The sequence below is a fragment of the Chlorocebus sabaeus genome, chromosome 7 (genome assembly GCF_047675955.1).
Source record: "Chlorocebus sabaeus isolate Y175 chromosome 7, mChlSab1.0.hap1, whole genome shotgun sequence".
Lineage (NCBI taxonomy): Eukaryota > Metazoa > Chordata > Mammalia > Primates > Cercopithecidae > Chlorocebus > Chlorocebus sabaeus.
In genome coordinates, this window is record NC_132910.1 from 68,509,302 (window position 1) to 68,536,161 (window position 26,860).

A 26,860-nucleotide genomic window follows, 5' to 3' on the forward strand; every position below is an offset into this window, starting at 1 on the left:
TTAGGGAAATGTATTTTCATTGGAAATATTATTGTGCCATTTTACCATTATTTTGCTTGTCTTAATTCTTGTTATTATGACTAATGTAGTCTACTTATTAGCTGTTATTGAAATAATAGGTCTCATCCTGGGTAGTACTTTTACTGTTTTCTATTGGAAGTGTTTATTAAATAATCAATCATGACTTTTCCCCTACATTAAAGTTTATAGTATTCTATCAGTTTTCTCCCATGGATTTTATTACTTTTTTCGAACTCATCTTGGAAGTCTTTCAATTTGCAAGAATCAGAAAATGTATACCCTTTTCTAATAGGAGAGATCATATTGGGTGCTACATACATACCAGTGTATTGTCGTGATTTTGTAGACTTTAAAAAATATTGACTAAAATATTACCTTTATTGTCATATAATAATTAAAACTATTTCAAACATCTACACATGCAGTTAGAAACACAAATAGTATAGTAACACATACTAATCTTTTCAACACAGATAGTATAGTAAGATATAAATAGAAACAAAAAAAGTTTCTAAAGGGGGAATGAAAGTCTAGTGATATATTCATTTCCTCTTGGTTTGTTTTTACAATCAGTGTTAAGTTGTCATTAGTTTAAAATAATGGGTTAAAAGATGTCATTTGCAAGCTTCATGGTAACCTCAAATCAAAAAAAAGTACAACAGCTACTCAGAAAATAAAACGCTATAAATTAAAACATACCACTAGAAACAATCATGTTCACTAAAAGGAAGACAGGAACAATGGAAGAGAAGACCACAAAACAATGAGAAAACAAATAACAAAATGGCGGGAGTAAGTCCTTATTTATCAGTAATAACATTGAATATAAATGGACTAAACTCTCTATTAAAAATATATAGAGTTGCTGAATGGATTAAAAAGCAAGACTCAATGTATCTGAGGCCTAAAAAATCAGGCTATGCCTATAAAGATACACATAGACTGAATATAAAGGGATGGAAAGAGATATTCCATGCCAATGGAAACCAAAAAAGAGCAGGAACAGCTATACCTATATCAGACAAAATAGATTTCAAAACAAAAACCATATGAAGAGACAAAGAAGGTCATTATATAATGATAAAGGACTCGATTCATGAAGGGGACAAAATAATTGTAAATATATATACGCCTCCAACACTGGATCACCCAGATACACAAAGTAAGTATTAAAGCCCAGGAGCGAGAAAGATTCCGATACAATAATAGGTAGAGATTTCAACACCCCACTTTCAGTATTGGACAGACTATCTAGACAGGAAATCAACAAAAAAAATGTCAAACTTAACCTGCATTATAAACCAAACAGACTTAATTAAATAAGTAAACAAAGTGCACTGGAATGACAAGTGAGTCAATAAAGACATTACAAAGAAAATTAAAATTTTTACTGAAACAAATGAAAATTACAATACAACATACCAAAATCTATAAGATACAACAAAAACAGTACTAAGAGAAAAGTTTATAACAATAAGCACCTAAATCAGAAAAGTAGAAAAACTTAAAATAACCTAATGAAACACATTTTTCTTTGAGACAGTGTCTTGCTATGTTTCCCAGACTGGAGTGCAGTGGCATGATCATGGCTCACTGTAGCCTCAGCCTCCTAAGCTAAATTCAAACTCCCATCTCAGCCTCCTGAGTAGTTGAAATTACAGGTGCATACCACCACATCTGACTAATGTTTGCATTTTTTGTAGGGACAGGACTTCACCATGTTGTCCAGATTGATCTCAAACACCTGTGCTCAAGCCATCTGCTTGCCGTAGCCTCCCAAAGTGCTGGGATTATAAATATAAGTATAAGCCACTATGCCTGGTCTATAATGATAGGTCTTAAAGAACCAGAAATGCAAGAGCTAACCCAACCCAAAATTAATAAAGATAAAAGCATAAATAAATGAAATTGAAACCAAAAATACAAAAACATCAGTAAAATGAAAAGTTGTTTTTTAAAGAGAAAAACAAATTGAAAAATCTTTAGCCAGACTAACCAAGAAAAAAAGAGGAAAGGCTCAAATAAATAAAATTAGAGATTAAAAAGGAGACATGGAAACGAGACCAACGATTTGAACTAGCCACAAAAGTTGAGAGCAATATAGGGATCCTTAAGGAATTATCAGATACTCAGAATTTGTAGGTAAATTTTTCTAGCTTATATTCACTAACGGGAAAATGTATTCTAATAAACTAGCATTGGCTCATTATATGAATAGAGCTAAGCCATCAAGTGACAGACAAAAAATTGTGTGCTGTTGTGAAAGACAAGGACGGGCAGGAGAAGATAGTGAGAAGTCAGTGAGGCGCCAAGCAACATTACACTATATTTGATGTATTTCTCCATACGGTAAATACACAATAGGTATAGCTGAAACTTGCTTGCTAGTCATATAAAACATTGCACTATGAAACTTTACCTACAACTAGAGACCGAGTTTGAAATTCATTTCAGAGAATGAATAGAAGTTAGATAGGAAAATATAGTTAAGATAGAATATTATAGGACATAATTTCAAACCGTGTTACACAAAGGAAAATGAAAAAAGTCAGACTTGAATGTGGTACAATATCCCTTTCTATCTTTCATCAAAGCAACTCTGTTTTTAAATAATGGCTTGCATTTTGTGTAAGATTATATTCTGACCCAGGGGATAATTGTATCCTTTTTAAACAATAATATTGTATTATATTAAAATAAATAGATTCAAAACTTGACCAAATTCATCATCTGTGACTACTTTCAAATTACTTTAATAAAACACATTTTGAATTACACTAAAAAAAGGAGACATTACAACTGATACTGCAGAAACTCAAAGGATCATTAGACTACTCTGAGCAATTATATGACAATCAACTGGAAAACCTAGAATAAATAAATAAATTCCTAGATGTGAAAACTTTCCAACATTTAACCATGAAGAAGTCTAAAATAGACCAATAACAAATAGTGAGATTAAAACCATAATAAAAAGCCTCCCAATGAAGAAAAGCCTGAGATTCAACACATTAATTGCTGAATTTTACTAAACATTTAAAGAATTAATATCAATCCTACTCAAACTATTCTAAATAATAGAGGAAGATAGAATACTACCAAATTCAGTCTGTGAAGCAACCATTACCCTGATACCAAAACCAAACAAAGACACATTAAAAAAAAAAAAAAAAAAAAATCAACACTTTGTAAGGCAAAGGCAGGAGAATCATCTGAGCCCAGGAGTTTGAGACCAGCTTGGGAAACATGATAAAAGTCCATGTCTACAAACTTTTGTTTAATCAGCTGAGCAGGATGGGGTGCACTTGCAGTCACAGCTATACAGGAGGCTGAGGCTGGAGAATCGCTTGAGCCCAGGAGGTCTAGGCCGCAGTGAGCCATGTTTGTGCCACTGCACTCCAGCCTGGGCAACAGATCAAGGGTCTGTCTGAAATAAGTAAGTAAATGAATAAATAAAACTACTGGCCAATATCCCTGATGAACATCGATGCAAAAATCCTCAGCAAAATACTAGCAAACTAAATTCAATGGCCAGGAGCAGTGGCTCACGCCTGTAATCCCAGCACGTTGGGAAGCTGAGGGGGTAGATCACGAGGTCAAAAGATCGAGACCATCCTGGCCAACATGGAGAAACCCCGTCTCTACTAAAAATACAAAAATTAGTTGGGCATGGTGGCGTGCATGTAGTCCCAACTACTTGGGAGGCTGAGGCAGAAGAATCACTTGAACCCGGGAGGTGGAGGTTGCAGTGAGCCAAGATTGCACCACTGCACTCCAACTGGGTGACAGAGAGAGAGATTCCATCTCAAAATAAAATAAAAGAAAATAATTCAACAACACATTAAAAGATCATGACAAGTGAGACTTATCCCAATGTCCCAGCAATAAAAACATAATGAATAAAAATAAAATAAAAATAGACAAAAGATATGAATAGACATTTATCTTAAAAAAATACACAAATGGCAAATAGTTATATAAAAAGATGTTCACCACAATTGATCATCAGAGCAAATTAACACTACAATGAGACATCATCTCACCCCAGTTAAAATGGCTGTTATCTGAAAGACAGACAATGACAAATTCTGGTGAGGATGCAAAGAAAAGGGAACCTTGTTGGTGAAAATGCAAATGAGTAAAATCACTAGGGAGAACAATATGGTGTTTCCTCAAAAACCTAAAAGTAGAACTACCACATGATCCAGCAACCCCACTGCTGAGTATACACCCAAAAGAAAGGAAATCAGAATATCAAAGAGATATCTCAACTCCTATGTTTGTTGCAGCACTACGCAATAGCTAAGATTTGGAAGTAACCTAAATGTTCATCAACAGAGTAATGGATAAAGAAAATGTGATGTATATATATACAATGAAGAACTATTCAGCCATAAAAAAAGAATGAGATCCAGTCATTTGCAACAACATGGATGAAACTGGAGAACATTAGATTTAGTAAAGAAAGTCAGGAACAGAGACACAAGTTTTACATTTTCTTTTTTATTTGTGGGGGTTAAAATGCAAACCTCTGGACCTCATGGAGATAGAGAATTGAGTAATGGTTACCAGAGACTGGCTAGGATAGTCGGGCTGTAGGGGAGTGGGGATAGTTAATGGGTAAAAAAATGTAGTTCAATAAATAAGATCTAGTATTAGATGGCACAATGGGGTAACCACAGTCAATGATAATTTATTGTACATTTTTAAATAACTAAAAGTGTCTAAGTGGAATATCTGTAACACAAAGAAATAATAAATATTTGAGGTGATGGATTGTTGATTTATCCTGATGTGATTATTACATACTGAATGCCTGTACCAAAATATTTCATGTACTCTGTAAATATATATATATCTACCATGTACCAATAAAAATTAAAAGCCTGTGGGATTAAGTTTATGCACAAAGAAGAAATAGAGGATATATCTGTTTTGAGAGATGATTTCAACTTGGCTTTACAAAATATGCGTAAGCAGAATACCATGGTGAAAAATGGAACTCCAGAGGTTACTATTTTCACACTTAAAAACCATCTCCTTATTCCTTGTATTTCTAAAACTCCTACTACAATGTATAAATTTGTCATCTAAAGTAAGGTTTTGGAAAATATAAAGAAGCTATAAAAGAAACAAACACACATTGAGTATCTTTTATGTGCCAGATGATAATGATTCATATTTTAGCTAACAGAGTTCTTACACTCTGCTAAGTACTTTTCATAAGTTGCTTAATTCTCATGAATAAATTTTTTAAATCAGGCAAATTTATCAACCTCATTTTTCAAATGAGAAAACTGATAACAACTGGTAGGGCTAGGATTTATATTGAGACGATTCAGCTCCTGAGTCTGTGCTATTATTTACTCCATGATATTGCCTAGGAGGCTCAGCTCTGTGCTGTTACATAACCATGTCATATTACATAGGTTATCGGCTCAGTTTAGAGTTCACTGTGATTAAAATACAGATTAGAATAATAAAATCAGTATCTGAGATTTGACCCTTTAATTGCGATATTTAAAATGTTTTTTGTCCTCAATTTCCTTATCTGTGAAATGGCAAAATAATACCTGTCTTCCATTGCTTTCAAGAAAATTGTAAGAATACAATGAGGACATTTATGTAAAAAGACATTGTAACTATAAAAATTATAATATAATTCTTATAATTATAATTTTAAGCCCATAAAAATAGGTTTAATTTTTTGAATATTCTTCAGAACAGAAATATAGCCTTCCTAATATCATTAACCAACTATTTCCTTTTTGGTATTAAGAGTTCAGAATCTTTAACACATTTTCCAAACTTTTCATCTTTTTCTTGATAAACTTAGGTCTGAACATTGTTTCAGATCCTTCAAAACCTTTTTTTCCCAAACTTATATATTCCTCTTGATCGGCTCTAGTTTGGAAGATATCTCCAGAAGTAAACTTGAACATCAACAGTGCAGATGTTTTCCAATTTTTTTTTTTTTCTGGGAAGTCTATCCGTTATCTAAATTGTTCCCGCTAGTATGCATTTACTACTACAACCTATTTTTAATTTTCAATTTACATCCACAAAATAATAGATTTTGGGTGTGTTCACTGAATGTGATGTCAAAATTCCCAAATTTTTTGTAAACACATGTGTGTGTGTCTCTACATGTTTGTGTATATGAGTGTGTGTCTATGTGTGTGCACATGCCCACATATCACTTTGTTAAATCTGGACTCACTAATATGACCTGTAGCAATACGAGTAAGCTGAAATAGTCTTTGTGTCAGCTACTAAGATTATTGCTTCTAACTCAGCCTTGTTTTTCCCTTTTCAAAAGTAAATGTTTATGTCAGAAATTTCTACTACCTTCCAAGCAGCTATTTAAGAACACAGATAGAAATAAAATAAAATAAATGTTCATTTGAAATCGCACTGGGAAGCAATGAATAAGAGCATTCAAAGAAAACAATCATCCTATTAAAACTAAAGTAACTCTATATTGTGTTGTAAACTAGTTAAGATCATATCTTGGAAAATATCTTCTTAAGTAGTAGACATTAAGCATTCAAATCCATTTTATTATTTATTTACTGTTACAAAGATACATGCTAGCCCTCAAAAGAGTTGAGGTCAGTATCTCTTTCAAGACTGGGAGAAAGCTTAACCTAGTTACCTGATTGTGAATTGCCCTAAGTTACAAAATGAGGAAATCAAAACAGGAATTTTCTTTTAAAAAATAGTTATAGACTTGGCTGAAACCACCCAGAGGTATTTAATTAATTTATTTTTTCCCTTTCGAACAGAGATTTCAGATTCTAGATTTCAGAGATTTCAGACTCTAGATATAAATAGACTTTATCAATGACAGTATCCTGTTCAGTGATAATTAGATAATGTATTCAGAAATCTGTTATATTTTATTCCTGCATAATTCCCTTACTATACTCCTACATTAAAGAGTAATTATAAACTGTGTAACAAGCAGTACCTGTGTCTGGATATGTATTTACAAATTCTTAGGTAGAAGAAGTTACCTCTTTAATCCAAGGTGGGACTTGACTTATTGAAAAAAGAAAACTTTTCATATAAGTACTGCTTATTCGTATTTTTGGAGAAAGGGCCTCCATAAGATTCCCAAGCTGGACTTCAACTCCTGGGCTCAAGAGATCCTCCTGCCTCGCTCTGCTGAGCAGTTGGAAGTACAGGTGCTTATCTTCACACCTGGAAACAAAGAAAAACTTTTTAGTGTGGACACAATTTTCTTTTATCTTCTTTCTTAATACTGCCCATCAAATATAATTCTTACAGGAAATCTTAATTTCTGAAGGATTGTTTATTAGTACTCCAGCTATTCTCTGCCTTGTGCAGGAAATGACAGAACTTCCTCCTTACTTCCTTGCCCTGTGGGCCTCAAATGCAGCATCTGTGGCAGATGGGCCTCCTGTAGTTAATGGAGGGGGTCCCGGGTCAAAGGGACAGTGCAGCAAGACTATACTGTGGGTTTTTAAGACAAAAATAGAATGTGATAAAAATATAATGAGGCTTAGATAACCTTTTTTTTCTTTTCTTTTTTTCTGAGACAGAGTCTGGCTCTGTCTCCCAGGCTGGAGAGCAGTGGCCGGATCTCAGCTCACTGCTGCAAGCTCCGCCTCCTGGGTTGACGCCATTCTCCTGCCTCAGCCTCCGGAGTAGCTGGGACTACAGGCGCCCGCCACCTCGCCTGGCTAGTTTTTTTGTGTTTTTTAGTAGAGACAGGGTTTCAACGGGTTAGCCAGGATGGTCTTGATCTCCTGACCTCGTGATCCGCCCGTCTCGGCCTCCCAAAGTGCTGGGATTACAGGCTTGAGCTACCGCGCCCGGCCAATAACATTTTTTAAATAAGTCAAGATTTTAGATTCAACTTCAACAACCTCAGACACTTTTGACAGTAAAAATAAGTATCTTGACATTTTCTTCCTGCACATATAAGTGCTAACATCACAAAGATTTATAATTTCAAAAGTAGTTGCTGTAAAGCAGAGACTGAAGTGCTTTGTCCCTGATCTCAGTGAGAAAAGTAAAGATCAAGAAGTTTCAAACTAAAATGGTGTTCATGTGTAAATATTTAGAAGATAACTAGTTTTAGGTTGAATAGGAATATATAAAGATGAACTCTAGAAATAAACAGTATTCAAATGCAAGATAATTATTGATCAGATTCCCACATCTAAGGAGATAAACCACGTGCTTTAGGAAATCGCTTTCCATCTCACAGATGAATAATCAGATTGATGAATTTACATAAATGTGAATAATTTTTAGATAAAATTTTTAATCTTTGAGACTGTTTTTTATGAGTATTTTATTCACTTTACATATTAGATTGCAATTCTACAACTTAATGGTTAAATGGATATGGACCTTGGTCGATTATAAAACTCTGGTGCTTCCATTTCATTATATGCAGATTGAGAATAAAAGTACTAACCTCAAATTGTTTTAATATAATTTTTTTAAATTCATTAAAGGAATTTAGAAAATATCTGCCTCATAAGTGCCTAATAAGTGAGTTATTATTAGTATTATTAAGTGAAATATATCATCCATGTTTATAAATATAAGCATGGTGTCAACTGCTTACATTAATTCAGAATGTACAATTTGTGATCGTCAGCAACTCATATGGTATGACTCTTTGCTTTGATATTGAGTTGTTTTTATGATGTCAGATTGTTAGGGCTAGGCTACCAAATTATACAAGTTTCATATGGCTGCAAATTATACAACAGAGAATGTAAAGGGGTAAAAAATCTATTGTATTTTTTCTAAGTGTGTGAAATATTTTCATGGTCTTAGGGGGTAGGAAAAGGAAACAAAGTTTTCCAGTACCATTTTATCCTATTCTCGTAATATTTTACACTTAGGTGAATAGGAGAGAGGAAAGGAGAGGCAAGAGAAGCTCTGAAATGTTAACTTCATCATCTCCCAATAAGTATACTCTGAAATGTTTTCACAAGAACTCCTCTTTGCTTAGAGCAAACATTTCTCCCTTGTGTGTTTGCTTCAAGGAAATAATGTGTCGTCCTATAAAGAATAGAAACTAACACTTACCAGACTAATAAATGGGATTATAGGCTAAAATGTATAAATAGAACATCTCTGATAAAAGAAAGAAAGAAAAATAAATTTCATGCCAACAGATTCCAACTTGAGTAAAATACTCCCTCAAAGAAAGATATAGCAATTGAGTTTGCAAATCCCTTTGGATGTCACTTAAGAGAACATTTGGTCTATATTCTGTTTCTCTGAAGCTTTCCTTCCAGGCAAGTAGCAGGTGGATTATGTATTAGAAAAGATTTTGTCTGCACCATTTCCAGACATCATTATGTACATACTTTGATAAATCTTTACTATGTAGGTTGAATTCCTGATGAAATCTGAACAAAGAAGGATGCTTGGTAATTTCCAAGTGAAATAAAATACAAGGTGAATTCATTGTTGCTGGTAGAAGTTTTTTTTTTTTTTTTTTTTAAATTAGCTTTCAAACACTCTATTTTGCAAGTTGCAAAATAAATATTTAATAGGCTGACATAGGCTTATAACTGAAATAATAAAATATACTAGATAAACTATCATTTGCAAAATAAATCTATATTTATTGCTTAGAAAATAACAAAGCCAAATGGCATTGATCTGGCATAATTAACTATGGCCGTCACCCATCTGTTTGGAACCTGATTCAGAAATCAATGCATTCTTTGCCTGCAGAAGTCCAAGATATTCTCTGGATTTAGATGCAGGGCCTCTAGATTGCTGATGTGATTAAATAATAAACAAAGTAATTTGTTGAAGCTTTATTTTCCAACATATGTAGAAACAAGGTTTGTAGTTTATACAAGTATTTCTGATCAAATTTTGGTTTTCATTTTTTTTTTGTTTCAATTCTTGCAACTTTATTATAAGGCAGTTTGAAAAATTATATATTTTGAGACTCTCTGCTGAATTTAGGAATTCATAATTTATAATCATATAAGTTTGGTATTTAAAAATCAGGTTGTCCATATAAACTTTACATATTAAATTGTTAAATATTTGTATTAAATAGAATTCTTTATTTTCTAATCATATCAGAAGTTGAAAACTGCCCTATAAACAATTTCAGGCTTATCATAAATCAATAATATCAGTGTAATAATCCAACCCTGAATCCCGCAGACATTACTTCACATTTCTATACCACAGTCTTAGAACCCTCTTGACAGAAGTGGGTTTCGTATTAGTGGGCATCCCATTGATATCAATAAACAGCTTCACAGAAAAATAGATTCTCCTCTATTTATTTATTTTAAGTAGAGCCATGATTGCCATCAAAGACAATAAAATATGTAGTTTTTTTTTTTTTTTCCTAAGGTCTGTGAAGAGGGTTCTAAAACTATAATGGAATGGTATAGACCTCTGTAAGAAAATGGTGTAACTTTACAGTCAATTTTTTTGAAGTTATAATCAACTGGGATCAGTAAATATAAAATGGTTTAAGAATGTTTAATATCTTTTTAATTTTCATTTTGAATGACATTTTTTGGTCATTCTACAATCTACTTTTCTTAGATTATGTTCTCTGTTACCTCAAATCAGGGGGCCTATTCTGTTTGGAAAACTCTGAAAATACATTAAGTGCTTTCAGATCTCAGGACATTACTTGCTCAAATTTCGGATTACCTCGCCAATGTCCTATGCTTCGTGAAACGAACACATTGTGTGAACTTACCCTTTCTGTCAGATATGGGTCTGTAAAGCCTCTCTGAAATAAGTAGAAAAGTCAAAGAAAGAAATCTCAAAATCTCACTAACTCATCTCTGTGACTTGATTATTTTGAACACTTTAAAAATAATTCTTTAAAAAATGCAGGAGAAGCTTGTTTAATGGGTGTGAGGATAAAAACAAAAGTAAAGAAAATATAGTACCAAACCTCATTCTTCTGTTCTTCTATCTTTACATATTATATTTGGCAACATCTTTATTTTATATATTTGAATTATGAGATAATCAAAGTAACAACTCAGTAACAGGGTTCAGAGTAAAACCAAATTTCTCTGAAACTACACTCACTTTTTGGGGTCAGGGATTTATCAATGTTCTTGTTTTCTCATATGTAGATATATTATCTTTTTTTTTTTTTTCTTCAAATAAGAGAACATTTCCTTTCTAAACAGGGAATATATTATTGCCTGGTAATTTATTCTACCAGGAAATAATGAAACATACTATTTTCTTCAACATCAAAATGGTAACAAGAATTGTTCACTGACTGGGAAGAAGTTCTTTTAAAGTTGATATTGAAAGAACAAATTGTGAATTCTTAGAAATTAAGATCAAAGTAAGTCTTATAACTAGTATTTTGCTTAGTCTATGTAGATATGCTCTTAGAACATATCATGTATTTAAATGCAAGAATAAGGAGGAGGAGGAGTAGAAGGAGGGACAGAAAAGTAGAAAAAAATAAGAGGAGAGTGATAGGAGAAGAGAAGGAGTGAACAAGAAGGTAAGAAAATACAATAGAGGAGAAGAAAATGTGTTCTTTTATGTGGATTATCTAAATGTAAATCTCCCGTAGCTTTAAACTATATATGTCAAAGTGATATGTTAACAAGAAAATTTAATAAAGTATTTCTTTGAAATCTGTCCATTTTAATTTACTACTACTGTATGGTGACCTTATAAGTGTCACCATACAATATGCTTTATATGATGCAGCATAGAAGTAATTAATTCACGTAAAGTTAATATATGTCTTTGGGGTTGCTTTTTAAAATCCAGTATTAAAGATTAAAGAAGATGTTTTGAGATGAAAAAATATTTCAGTAAACATATGTTTAATTATTTCTTCTGTTGATATAAGGAAGGAACACTTGGGCCATTCTCTTTTTCCCTGATGAGAGAAAATTTAACTTTTGCTAATGATAAAATATATATATACATGTTACACAAAATATTAAATATGTTCATGTAAAATATTTCTTACAACATTCTTTTTATAAATCTAGGCTACTGAATTATTTCTACTCAATTTGCTTATGAAACCCAAGTGCCAAAGAGGATTGTTTGCAAAGTAAAATGCTTGTTGTTGGCAGTGGAAATGCAAATTATAGGACAAATTTTATTAAAAAGCAATAATTATTTTCTTTACTAAAAGTGTTATATTTGAAGAGAGGGTTTGGAGATTTTTATTATTTAGAAGACTTTCCCAGTGCTACAGTTCCTCATTTTGGAAAGATGAGTTTCAAAAGAAAACAAAATTTAATACTCTTTGTAATCAAACTACAAAAATTCTCACTTCTATTAAAGATGCATCCCATTCCCCATTTGTGATTTTAGAAACAGCATCTCAAACTTGAGTAAAAGCTTTAATACCAAAGGTATTATATCTTCTATTTGAAATAACAGTGAAACCAAAAGGAGCCACTTCTGGTATGAACAAAATATATTTTGTTATGTTTTACTTATAATGCTTTCTGGATACAATAAAGAACAAACAAACTAGTTACATGTCTCGAGGTGTTTGCTATAAATGTAAGTCAGGTACATGAATGATCATCAACAAGCTTCCTATTAGCATTTCAGCTTATTTGTTTCCTCAAGTTAAAGAAAGATGAGCATTGTGTTCTCAAGCCTGGAACCTGGAGCACACGTGTTTAATCTCTTTCTAAACACTTAAAAATATGTATGTGTGGATATTTGCTTCTTATTGCATAATTCTTCCATGGTTTGCTCACTAAAAACTGCTGCCCTTCAGCAAGCAAATATACTCATCTCTGCCGTCTTAAAAAAACAAATGCCTCTCTCTTAAGTTTACCCTTTTCTAACAATATTGTTCCTCTACATTTATCAATTTATAGAGGCCTCAGGAACAATAACATGAAAGTATTAACCAGAAACGGAAAGACTTTAAAAATAGCGGAGAAGGAATGACTTGAAGAAATTTCTGCATTCATCCCTCAAACCACTTCCCTACCATACATACACAGACATTAAAGAGAGTGGTCAGCAATATAAAAGACAGAAAAAATCAAAAGTGCAAAAAAGTGTCCAATCAATTTAATGAATAAGATTTCCTCTGTGATTTTCTTTTTTCTTTTTAATTTTACTAAAAGCAAAATGTGTCCTTTTAATGTAATGTATATGTTTTGTTCTTCCTTTCTCATATATTTCTCATTTTAACGTGGTAGGAAAACATGTCAACCCAATTTATATCAAACACTAGGAATCAACAATTCAAGAAGTATTTTCCGCTGTTAAATTGTGTGTATTTAGTGACATTAGGAGTAAGCATTATTTTATTTTATATCTAAAATCTTTACACATAATCTTTATATCTATTTTGATGTCTAATAGTTTTTGCCTAGTTTCCACACAATGTAAAATCTAAAATAAAAGCAATAATAAGTCTCTAAGAAGTCTTAACGAAGTTGTTACCCATAGATATGCAATGTTCTCTAAATTCCCTTTACTTTCTATAATAAATATAATCATTTTCACAAAACTCCATTTCCCCTGATGGCAGAGAGAAAAATACCTAGAGGATTAAATATGTCACTCTTCCCCATCTATTTTTTTCCCCCTCAATCTAAGTAAGTTCCATTTGGGCAACTTATTCAGTGAGTTAAGTGTTCGAATCTGCCACCCAATCTTTCTTCTGTCGTCAGTTCCTGTGTGTATGAGAACCGAGAAATTATTATTTTTCCTCAAAGAGAGAGCTCAGCCACTATCTACAAGTTACCACATACCACAGTTGGGTTTGGCTCTTTTCAGCTGGTGTGTGGGACAAGCTCTCTTCTTGCTGAAACAGAACTGGATGCTTGCAGTTAATGAACCATTCTGTGTATTCTCTGGTCACGGTGATAGTTACCAGGAAGCTGGGCTGTAGCTATTGTTTGACTTGATACCACCCAGGCTCTCACTGGCCTGCAGATACCCTGATGTCCATCTGCAAATATGGTAGAACCTTGGCTTGAAGATCCTCCCTGAGGTGTTTAGGTAGAGGATCCTTCAGCCTCTTCTTGACGAGCCCTCCCTGCTATCACAACAGTTTATCGAGGTCTGTCACAACACACAGAACTTTTGTAGTCCTTCAGTCACTGGTGAGCTAGAGAAACCAAGGAATTTTATCCTGAGGGGAGACTCTTGCATCTGCTTTTTCTGTTCTACTCTCCTGCACCACGCTGGGGTTAGCAGGGAAGAAGTCAAATGGTGCAGGGATTCTGGGAGCCTTTTCTGCCTCCCTGTCTCAATTCACAAACCATTCTTACACTGCATGTACTAGAACTTTGCTCATCCTCTTTCCTCATAGCCTGTTCTCTTTGCACTGTAGTCCTCAACACTGCCATCTGTAAGGACTTATTTTTACTAAACCACTGAGAAGTAGTGTTATCACGCATTGAGTTCTTTCTGCTTTAAGAGCCTTCATTCACACACCAAAATATTGGTTCTTATAAGTAAACAGCCTTCTCATTTAATACAAGCAGACTATCAAAACTATTGCTACAAAGTTATTTCAGAATCTAAAATATTTAATTGGACTGCAAAATTATTTTCTATATGAGAAGAATATCTATTTCTATGTAACTAGATATGAACTGCCAGTTTTACCAGCGCCATATATTAATTCACCCATTATTTTTTCAATGATTAAACTACAATTATATTTAATATTAACCTTTCACATACACTGAATTATCTTTCTGGATATCTTGTTTTGCTTTTGTTTATTTATTTTGCTATTTATCTATGCTAGTTACATTATAAAATCTTCATCATATATTATAAAATGTGGTAAGGTAAGTTCTTCTTTGTGGCCTTTTATTGATAATATGCTGAGATATTCTAATAATTTATTATGCTCTATTAATTACAACATTTTTTATATAATTCAAAAAACCCAAATTACTTAAATTCTAAAAGGAAATACATGTAAAAATAATTAAAGATAATTTTATATTTTTATATAAAATATAATTTTGTATTTCATAATAAAAAAATCTCCCTCTTCAAAAATATCATATACTATTCCAACTGTTCACTCTTCTGAGATTTAAAAAAAAAAACTGTTATATTAAATATGTTGGCTTCAATGTTCAAACATTAGATAAATTCATTTTTCCTCAAAATCTCATTTAGTAGCCTGCTCTAGGGAGCTAGTATTTTCCTTGCTCCTGGGAATCTAAATCTAAAGTAGGCTACATAATTTTTCTTATCACTCTCAGATAATAAATTATCTTAGTCACTTTAGTCCCTAATTGATCTTATTTCAGTGTATAATGATGAATTTTATTCATATATTCTATCAGCAATTCTAATTGACAAGCTGTCATATGACAGTGGTTGTTTCGGCATCACATGTACAGAAGTTAAGAAACAAATAAAGAAAAAAATAAGATAATCTTTGCCCTCAAGAAACTTACATTCTAGTTAGGAGGAGCAGGCAATAAACACATAATAAAGTCAAGTAGAGTTACTCAAGTATGTTTATCCCAGAATATTGGGAGGTCAACCTGGGAGGTGGGAGGATTGTTTGAGCACAGGAGTTAGAGACCAGCCTGGGCAACAGAGTGCGACCTTATCTCTCCAAAAAAAAAAAAAAAAAAAGCTAAGCCTGGTGGCAGATCGCTGTAGTCCTTTCCCCATTGCTTGTATTTGTTGGATTTGGCGAAGATCAGATGGTTGTAGGTGTGTGGTATTGTTTCTGAGGTCTCCTTTCTGTTCCATTGATCTATATGTCTGTTCATGGTACCAGTAGCATGCTGTTTTGGTTACTGTGGCCTTGTAGTATAGTTTGAAGTCAGGTAGCATCGTGCCTTCAACTTTGTTCTTTTTGCTTAGGATTGTCTTGGCTATACGGAGATTTTGATTCCATATGAGATTTAAAGTAGTTTATTCTAATTCTGTGAAGAATGTCAATGGTAGTTTGATGGGAATAACACTAAATGTATAAATTACTTTGGGCAATATGGCCATATTCATGATATTGATTTTTCCTATCCATGAGTATGGAATTTTTTTTCATTTGTTTGTGTCCTCTCTCATTTCCTTGAGCAGTGGTTTGTATTTCTCCTTGAAGTAGTCCTCCACGTCACCTGTTAGCTGTATTTCTAGGTATTTTATTCTCTTTGTAGCAATTGTGAATGAGAGTTCATTCATCATTTGGCTCTCTGCTTGTCTATTCATGTAAAGGAATGCTTGCGATTTTTGCACATTGATTTCATATCCTGAGAGTTTGCTGAAGTTGCTTATCAGCCTAAGGAGTTTTTGGGCTGAGACAATGGGGTTTTCTAAATATACAATCACGTCATCTTCAAACAGAGACAATTTGATTGCCTCTTTTGCTATTTGAATACCCTATATTTCTTTCTCTTGCCTGATTGCCCTGGACAGAACGTCCAATACTACGTTGAATATGATACGTTGGTATTTTCAACAAAATTTTTTTTTCATCTTAGAGTAACTGAATACTTATACTTTAACTGGTTTTGCTTATTTTCTGGTAATATTCGGGTCCTCACCATATCCATATAAATGGACAGTTCACGGGTCCACCAGATAAACTTGCCAACTTTTGATATATGACCATAAAGCAAACCCCAAAACAAATCTCTATGAATGGCACATTTAAAGACATCTTATTCATCCAATATAATTTAATTTAAACTTTAACTGTTTAATTTAAACTTTAACTATTATAAACATATGTTATATATATTTATATGTTATATATTATATATCATATTCATATCCCAATAACCAGACTTATGGCACATGTATTCTTTATTACTATTGTTTCAGGTCTGGCTGCTAAAGCAGAAGACCCCATTAGATATCATATGCTTTTTATTCTTTCTACTTCTGATTTCTGAAAACACATTGCAGGACGTACACAAGACAACTTAACTGTATTGTCATTAAGAGAAACACTACAATTCCCAGAATGTTCCTTTACAAATGTTATAAATCATTCAACTTTAGGGAAAGTGAAATGTTTCTTTAAATTCTTAGAGATCTTTAGGGAAATGATCTTACTTTAAATATTAATATGAATATTATTTTGAAGAATAACATTATGATTAATGTTTCTGACTCATTAAATGAAATGGTCTTATTAGGAATTAATCAAAAATAAATATCATTTATTCAAATGTATATTACTCTGAATACATCACATATAAAATATAAAGGTCACGTATTGTTCTTCACTTTGGACTAAATCATCCAACCCATTCAAGCTTGTCCGCTCAAGGTAAATAATATATAGAAAACAGAGCTTCCTTTTAATGGCCCCTTTACTCAAGTAAGCCAAACTGACATCCTGAAATAACTTACAGCCAGACTAAGGAAAGCTTAAGGGAAATTGAATTCACTTTGCCAGTCAGTCTTGGACTAGTGTTCCCATGTTATTAATAAAGCATGTTGGTTTGCCTCTTAAATTCTAGCTTGTTCCCCTATTCATCGGGCCATTATTATACTAACTCTTAGCTGTTTATAAATCCTCAATCTCTTGTGAAAAAATATCTTTAAAAAGACAATTTAAAACTGCCACTTTCTTGTTACATCAAACAGAGAAAGTCTCTTAAGAAAAGGGAACAAATAATTATGAAAGGATGTAAAATATGACAGTATCACAGGATAAATCTTAGGGGTGTATGGCAGGTTCAATCTTAAAAATATTTTCCTGAAAAATTTATGTCTACTTTAGATTTATATCAATCTGAAAAATGATCAACAAAAAAGAAGGGAAATTGTTTTAGGTTTCAATTTACTATTAATATGTATTTACTATTTACTATGTGATGCTGAGTTCCACTGCTTGTAAAATGACTTTGTTACAGGAGACAACATATAAATATTTGTGTATAATTGGCACAGAGCTTATGTTAGCCTTACTAATTTCATGTGTCAAATCCACTTGACAGCTCTCAGAAACTCCATCATCCTGAACTAGTCCAATACATAAATTTTGATCTACTTCTGGCTAGACTCAAACTTTCCTATTAATGTGTTAGTCTTTTAAAGAAAGTCACTAGTCTTCCAATGGTTTCAAAGAGTTAATTTGCTTTTTAAATAACTGATTTTCATGACTTCATTCGGATATATGGGGACTGGTGACAATCAAACCCTATCTACCTTCCAGGCCAGGGCTTCTCAACCTTGGCACTATTGGCATTTTGCACCAGCTAATTCTTTGTTATGAGAGGTTGTTATGTGCACTGTGGAATAATGAACAGCATACGTGGTCTCTATCCATTAGATACCAGTAGCCCCACCATTCCCAGTCACGACAATCACAAATATATCTAAATATTGTCAAATGTCTCGTGTGGGGATGGGCCTAAAGCATCCCTAAATGAGAATACATCTACAAGACATACCTGAATTTGTAATACAATATGGGAGAGAATTAGAATAATACCTTAAGGTCAAATGATGTTTTAAAATAAGCATGAAAAAGGTATAAAACAAAATTTATGTTGTCAAATTTCCATTGGCATTCTTGTTTTCTTTAAGAGATAGAAATCAAAACAATGATGGCTCTACAAACATTTTCCTTGGGGGAAAAGTTACAGACTACTTCTAGCAGTGCTGTCAGAAAATCACCCAGAACATCTTTAATTTGAAACCTTCATTATGGATACTGAGGCAATTCCAAAGGAATATTTTACTTAGGGAGAAGAAAGGTGAGTTCTTTTATCACTTTAACATCTAGTGTCTAAAATAATTGTTTAATGATTTTCAAAAGAGGGAAGAATTTTTTTTTTCAGATTAGCGGCCATTGGTGAACAATTTGATTTTATCTGAAGAGACAGAGAAGAAGAGCTGCAGGGAAATAAGATCATGTATTTTCACAGTTGGCATTTTTTTCAATACTTTAGGAGGTTTTCAATATTCAGCTTTGAAATTCAGTGATAATTGGTGCTTTTGAACAAATAAGAGAACTGCGAACTCATACTCTTCATTTGAGAGATCTGTAGGCTTTTCCGGAACACTGATAAAGCAAACGCTGATAACTGATAAAGCATACATTGTGCCAAACAAATGGATAAGGAAGACTTTATTCAAAACTATTTTTTATACAAGGGACATTGGACCGTACTCTACTAAGAAAAAAGACGAAGTGAGCTGATAGAAGAGTAATGGAGGACGTTAGGGGAGAGGTTGATCAATGAAATGTGAGCACACTGAGTTACTTCTGAGTCTGCAAATTGTTTTCTCTGTGATGAAGCCTGCGTTAGTTTTTTCTCACACTGCTATAAAGAATACTACCTGAGACTGGATAATTATAAAGAAAAAAGTTTTAATTCACTCACAGTTCATCATGGCTAGAGAGGCCTCAGGAAATTTACAATCATGGTGGAAAGCTAAGGGGAAACAAAGTGGCAGGGGAAAAAAAAAAGAGAGCAGGAGAAACTTCCATTTATAAAACCATCAGATCTCCTGAGAATTCACTCACTATCATGAGAACAGCATGGGGGAACCGCCCCCTTGATCCTGTCACTTCTCACCGGGTCCCTCCCTCAACACCTGGGGATTACAATTCCGGATGAGACTTGGGTAGGGATACAGAGCCAAACCATATCAAAGCCATTCGTGTTCGTTAATTAATGCTTTTTAAAGTTAACTTCTTATCCTCCCCTAAGGATTAGTAGATAGAAGTGCAGTTTTCTCAAACGTTTATATTTCATCTGGATAAAGAAATTTCTGGGTCATAAAACTAGGAAGAAAAGTGAAAAAGATTTGCACACACTTTAAAGTGGCAGGGGTAGAATTTATAATTTTAAGTTTTCAGAAAATAAATGCTCAAAAAAAGGGCAGTCAGGGGCCTATAGTTAGAATGAAGTTTGTCTAAAGTTTAGTCAAGCTGAAGGAATATTAAGACCATCTTTGTAAAGACTCAAAAGGTATAATTAATTTACATATGAAAATGGAGTTAATTATATTTCCTTTCTTAGAATATTCCACTAAATACAACAAATTCTTCATAGGACTGGTAGAACTCAGAAAAGAAATAAAAATCGTGTTTATATTTGTCTTTCAAATTAGATTGTTTTAAAAAGCATGATTTAACAACTTGGCATAAAAACATGGTTTTACATAGCAAGAACCATCCACCTGAGATCACATGAGTAGAAAAAGGCTTTTTTCTGGAACTCCAAGTTTTTTTTTTTTTTTTTTTCCTAAATGCCATACAGTTGGGTAAATAATTGATATTCCCTGAAGACTTTTTTTATATAAGGAAATAAAGTTATTTCTCTTTGATTAGCAAAATTTCAGAAATTTGGCTAGAATAAAACTAGAGAAAAAATCCTTTCATTAGGTTTTTGTTTGTTTTGTTTTATTTTTAATTTACATATAAGAACTATATCTATGGGGTACAATGCGGTGTTTCAATGCCCATATACAATGTATAATGTATACAAATTAGGGTAATTAGTATATCTATCACCTGAAACAGTTATCATTTATTTTTGGTGAGAATATTAAAAATCTTGTCTTCTAGATATTTTGAAATACACATTGTACTATAATAATTCTACTATGCAATGCAGCACTAGAATTTATTTCTCCTTAATATAACTTTGTACCCATTGATTAACTTTTCTCCTTCCTCATCTCCAGTTCCCAGTCTCTGATGACCACTATTCTCCTGTCTACTTTTGTAAGATCAACTTGTTCTAGATTCCACATATGGGTGAGATCATGTGGTCTTTTTCTGTGTCTAGCTTATTTCACTTCACATAACATCATCCAGGTTCATCCATGTTGCTGCAAATGTCAAGATTTTGTTCTTTTTCTTTTTTTTTTTTTTTAGACGGAGTCTCGCTGCTCTGTCACCCAGACTGGAGTGCAGTGGCGCGACCTAGGCTCACTGCAACCTCTGCCTCCTAGATTCAAGCAATTCTTCTGCCTTAGCCTCCTGAGTAGCTGGGATTACAGGTATGTGCCACCATACTAGCTAATTTTTTTTTTTTTTTTTTGTATTTTTAGTAGAGATGGAATTTCACCATATTGGGCCAGGCTGGACTCAAACTCCTGACTTTGTGATCCACCCACCTCAACCTCCCAAAGTGCTGGGATTTCAAGCGTGAGCCACGGAACTCAACCACAAGATTTTGTTCTTTTTATGGCTGAATACTATTTCATTGTATGTATAACAAATATTCTTTATTCATTCAAAGTTTGATGGGCATTTAGCTTTAATCTATATCCTGGCTGTTGTGAATAATGCTGCAATGAACATGGGTGTAGATATCCCTTTGACATTCTGATTTAATTTTCTTTGGATATTTGACCACTAATGGGATTTCTAAATGACATAAGATCCTTCTACTTAAGTGAGCTTCTTATAACCAATCCCCACAATGTTGGCCCAGATTAGGGAGACTTGATAGCCTTCAGGGGAATCCCAATCAGAAAGAACTTGTTTTCTATTTGGAACCTTGAAAAAAACTCAGTGTCAAAGTGTAGTGCTTGTAGAACAGTGAAAAGGTAGAATGGCTTAGTTAGACAAAGAGAAATACCAGGATAATGCGTACTGTTTCTCATGAACTGGTTATGGTCTGCAAGAAATTTAGATGCTTTTGTATGCTTCGGCAGGAGAAAAAGACTTGGACAAACGACACAAGATAATGGACCTAGAAGTCCTGGGCTTTGAACAAGAAGAGCCCAGAACATTGAGATCTCATAACTAAGGGCATTGACATGTAGCATATACATCAGGAGTGGAGGTCTACACACTCCCAAAGGCTGATTTGTACTTGCTACATCCCTGGTGGATGACATCAAGGATGTGGAGGATGGTATCATTCTAGAGGTTTCTTCCAATGACACCTTGTAACCTTCCTCTGAAGCCAGGATTCATCCAGAAAGAAGGAAAATGTAAAGAAAACTATAAAGACTACTACCTGAGACTGGGTAATTATAAACAAAAAAGGTTTAATTGACTCACAGTTTGTCATGGCTGGAAACGCCTCAGGATATAAGTTTTTTTAAATGCCAACAAAAGAAAGTGGTAGTATTCTGTACCCAAAAATAAAACAATCTATCATTATATCAGAAATACTATAAACTTTTTCTGTAACAAAAAGTTGACTGATTTTTTTTAATGTTTGTGCCGTATGTCATTTCTTTAGTATTTTGTTACTTAACAGGAGTTATTTTCTAAAACATACAGTAATATAAAGCTAAAAGGAATGAAAATTATACATGGCAAGAAATTATTTGATTAAACAGTAAAAGTACTAAAATAAATAATTTTTGATGCCCATTGCTTCCAGAAACAAGGCCAGTAGCTGAGTTTATATTATTTCATAAAAACTGCTCATGGTCTGCTCAAGCTTCCCTGACTTGTATACATGAGCTATTAACAATGAGTATCCATGATTTTTATTGCAAAAATCATATGCTGCACCAATTTCAACATAGAATTACTCTGGAATCACTTTGGATAAGTACAGCAGGACTGGCTATATGGATATATGACCACTACAAGGACAGAGGACCCAGCAAAGAAAAGGGTGTCATACCTGGTTTAATGCTTTGACTTTACTGTCTTAAAATTCTAAATAATTTTGTCTCAGAACTTCTGTTTTGTAAGTGATGTTTGATGAGACGATGAAGAAAGCGTGTAAAGAGGGGAGATACACTCAGTATGTGTGTCTGGCATTTCTTGTCACCTCATTTTACGTGTGCTAGGGAGGCCTCAGGAGCACAGAATTCTGGTGGACTTGCAATCCATAAAAATTGAGCAAGACTTATGAAAAGAGTACAAAGTAACTGTGTGAGGTCTATGACTGCGTAAGCGTGAGTACTGACAACAATTAGAGGCCATGCTTTCCATCTGAAACAGAACTTGTTTTGAATGTCTAAAGAAGGCAATGAGGCTCTAAGAAGCCCCAGAAACCAAGGAACCATATGGTATCTTTTCTTACTCATATTATTTCCCTTTATTAATCAAGCACTTACCCTGAAAATGATGGCATAGAAGGAAACAGAAACAGCAAACCATAATTCCTTTTTCTTTCATTTCCTCCTTACATTTACTTCTTTCACATGCGTAGTCAACCAACTGCAAATCAAAGGTAGAGGGTGTTGGTTGACTGCATGTATAAAAAAGTAACATAAACACATAGTTTTGTATAGCATTTCTACTGTTCTGGTAAGAATGAAATGCATATCCATATACAAGCTATGAAATACACATGTGTAATTTCTGCATATGAATTAAATGTTCTTATATTTGCATTTAAAACTGGTATTATACAATATAATGATAAATAATGACATTATTTTATGTATTTATTTATTTTGAAACGGAATTTCACTCTTGTTGCCCAGGCTGGAGTGCAATGGCACGATCTCAGTTCACTGCAACCTCTGCCTCATGGATTAAAGTGATTCTCCTGCCTCAGCCTCCCAAGTAACTGGGATTACAGGTGCCCGCCACCACACCTGGTTAATTTTGTATTTTTAGTAGAGACAGTGTTTCACCATGTTGGTCAGGCTGGTCTTGAACTCCTTACTTCAGGTGATCCACCTACCTTGGCCTCCCAAAGTACTGGGATTACAGTCATGAGCCACTGTGCCTGGCCTCGACATTCATATTAATAACTTAAAATATTAATGTGTCCTTGTGTAGCCTGACATAAAATAGCAAATAAAAACACTGTTAGAAATCAGAAAGAAACTTCAGGGAAAAAAGGAAAATCTTGTATATGTTAGTTCTTTTAGCAGCAGCCTTTTCGCACATTTTGAACTAGGTTTTCCAAGTTTTAATTTCACGTTGAACCCCACAAGTTGTGCTGGTGAGCATGACAGCATTCTTTGTTGCAATTCTGCTGGTTCTTGGCCTTTTTTTTCCTACTACCGGGATTACATTTTGCTGTTGAGATCAAGATCCTGACAAAAACCAACTTGGGCATTAGTAAATAGAAACCTGTTTCAAAAGCTATTGTTTAATAATTAAACATGTCTTAAACTTTTAAACCAAGGTTGTTTAAAATGGCTCCCTTGAGGCATATTGATCAGTTTGACGCCAGTTGTCCTTCTTCCTGGAATTGATACATTCTGAAATGTTCAATCCAGCCTGAAGTAGGCAAAATAGAGAGCCATGGAAAAATAAATATGCTATGTGCTGGCCGATGAATAGACGTCAAACACATACAGTATGATTTCTCATTGACAATAAAATAGTGGAACTCTGGTTTATGAAGTTCTCACCAGTACCATAAATAAATTTCAAAAACAGAGTTATATTTTGATGATAATGTTGATATTAAAACAATATTAATTGAGATGTCCTAAAAAATATGCTGCACTGTTACTTTTTTGATATAATAATAAAGTATTTTACTCTAAACTTTCCTGACCTTTATAGCAATCCTTAAAAGCACCTCTAAAGCACTGGTTGTCACAGATATTTAAGACGTGGTTTCTAACATAAATGCTGTGCATCACATGCTAGCAGAACACTTTGCCAGCAAAGTCAGCAAATTACAAGAAATGCACATTCCAGAACTTTCAAAGATCAGGTCATCCCTGTTCATCCTGACCCGAAGAAGATAAGAGTTATTCTGGTTCATAGGTTCAGAGTCTGCACCAATAGACCCTGACATTTGAAATGCCCCCTTGAACTCTTTCTGTTCCCAATTTTAGAAAACACTAAGAATTCTAGTCAGTGTCTCAGCACTCACACAAGCTGGCCTCAGAGATGGCACAGCACATGACCCTTAGAAATAAGGGATATATTATCAGAGGCTCCTCGTTTTTATAGGAGGTAAGTGTTACAAGGTAGGATGAGAAGAAGATGAAGAGTGATGTTTAATGAAAAGGATATATTAGGTTTCTGTGTTACATGTGAAAGGAAACAAAACTATGACCTATTTTAGGCATGCTGCCTAACACATATGGCCACTGTGCATAAAAGATAAGCTTGGTTGTGCTACAGAGTGCTGTGGCTTAGAGGCATGCTGGTTGGGCACAGTTCTAGAGAGTTTGCTGGGGTGGTGATGTTGGCATACGTCAAGGGAGGAAGGCTGAACACAGCAGAGGATGGCTATGTGTAATATAAAACATTGCATCAGATGCTGCAGAGTAAGCGTCTCCTGCCTCTACACCCAGTGAAGAGCCACATACTGGCATAAGAAATATAAGGTTTTCAAATGAACCTGTTTCATATTATTTCATTTTTTCAAATACTCTTTATGCACTTCTTTATTTTCTTCAGAATATCTAGTGGCATGTACCAATTACATATTTGAGATGGAATTCACTAATCAATACGTTATCCAAGATTTCCAAAATTTATTTTTCTTGCCCTGTTATTAAGGTCTGATAGGACTTTGAGATTGATTATTAATTGCAGTAAAAACATATATGTAATATTTATCATCGTAACCATTTTTAAGTGTACTATATGCTTATGTTAGTTACATTCACATAGATGTACAACAGATTTCCAGAATTTTCTCAACTTGCAAAACTGAAACTCTATATCAATTGAACAACAATTCTCACCTTCCTCCCCCACCTGGAAACCTTCATTCTACTTACTGTCTCTATGAATTTGACCACTTTAGATACCTCATATAAGTGGAATCATGCGATATTTGTCCTTTTCTGTTACTGGATTCCTTCTTTCCTTCCTTCCTTCCTTCCTTCCTTCCTTCCTTCCTTCCTTCCTTCCTTCCTTCCTCCCTCCCTCCCTCCCTCCCTCCCTCCCTCCCTCCCTCCCTCCCTCCCTTCCTTCCTTCCTTCCTTCCTTCCTTCCTTCCTTCCTTCCTTCCTTCCTTCCTTCCTTCCTTCCTTCTTTCCTTTCTCCCTTTCTTCCTTTCTTTGATGGAGTCTTGCACTCTCGACCAGGCTGGAGTGCAGTGGTGTGGTCTTGGCTCACTGCAACCTCCATCTCCCGGGTTCAAGCCATTCACCTGCCTCAGCTTCCCAAGTAGCTGGGACTACAGGTGCTTGCCACCACTTCCAGTTTTTTTTTTTTTTTTTTTTGTATTTTTAGTAGAGACGGGGTTTCACTCAGTGGGCCAGGATGGTCTTGAACTCCTGACCTCGTGATCCACCTGCCTCAGCCTCCAAAAGTGCCTGGATTACAGGTGTGAGCCACCGAGCCTGGCTTGGATTTTTAAATTTAATGTAAGATTCTCAAGGTGCCTCCATGTTTTAGCTTCTGGCAGAATTTCATTTGTCGTTTAAGACTGAATACTATTCCATTGTATGTACATACCACATTTTCTTCCTTCATTCACCCGTGTGTGAGAAACATGCTCACCCGTCCAAACACAAAGAATAGACTTAGAAGCATGAAGAACAGCGAAAGTGAGACTTTTAATAGCGGTCTTGCAAGATCTTTTGTCTGGCAGGCAGGCAACCCCGGAACAGTTACAACAGGTAATTTATCTCCTAGCAGGGAAGTCCCTCCCCCAGTTTCTCAATGGTCGAGTACTATGGGGTTACAATCTTCCAGGACATCGCCTAAGTTTCATTATCCTCCTTATAAGGTTATACCCTGGTCCCCTTCCCCTCTAAAGTTTTCATTTCCCAATAACGAAATTTGTATTCCTTTTATGGGCTGACCCCTCCTCTACATTCTGTTGATTTATCGTTGCCTTCTAAGTGCATGAACCACGCAGTTCATTACATTTGCGGGCTGGATGCCAGTACCTATATTTATCATGCCTTGAAAATGGACCATTTAAAATGTTTTCTCACACATTGATGCACCAGGGTTGTTGCCACCTTTTGGTTTTGTGAATAGTACTACTATGAGCATGAGTGTACACATATATTTTTAAGGCCCTGCCTTCAATTATTTTAGATACATACCCAG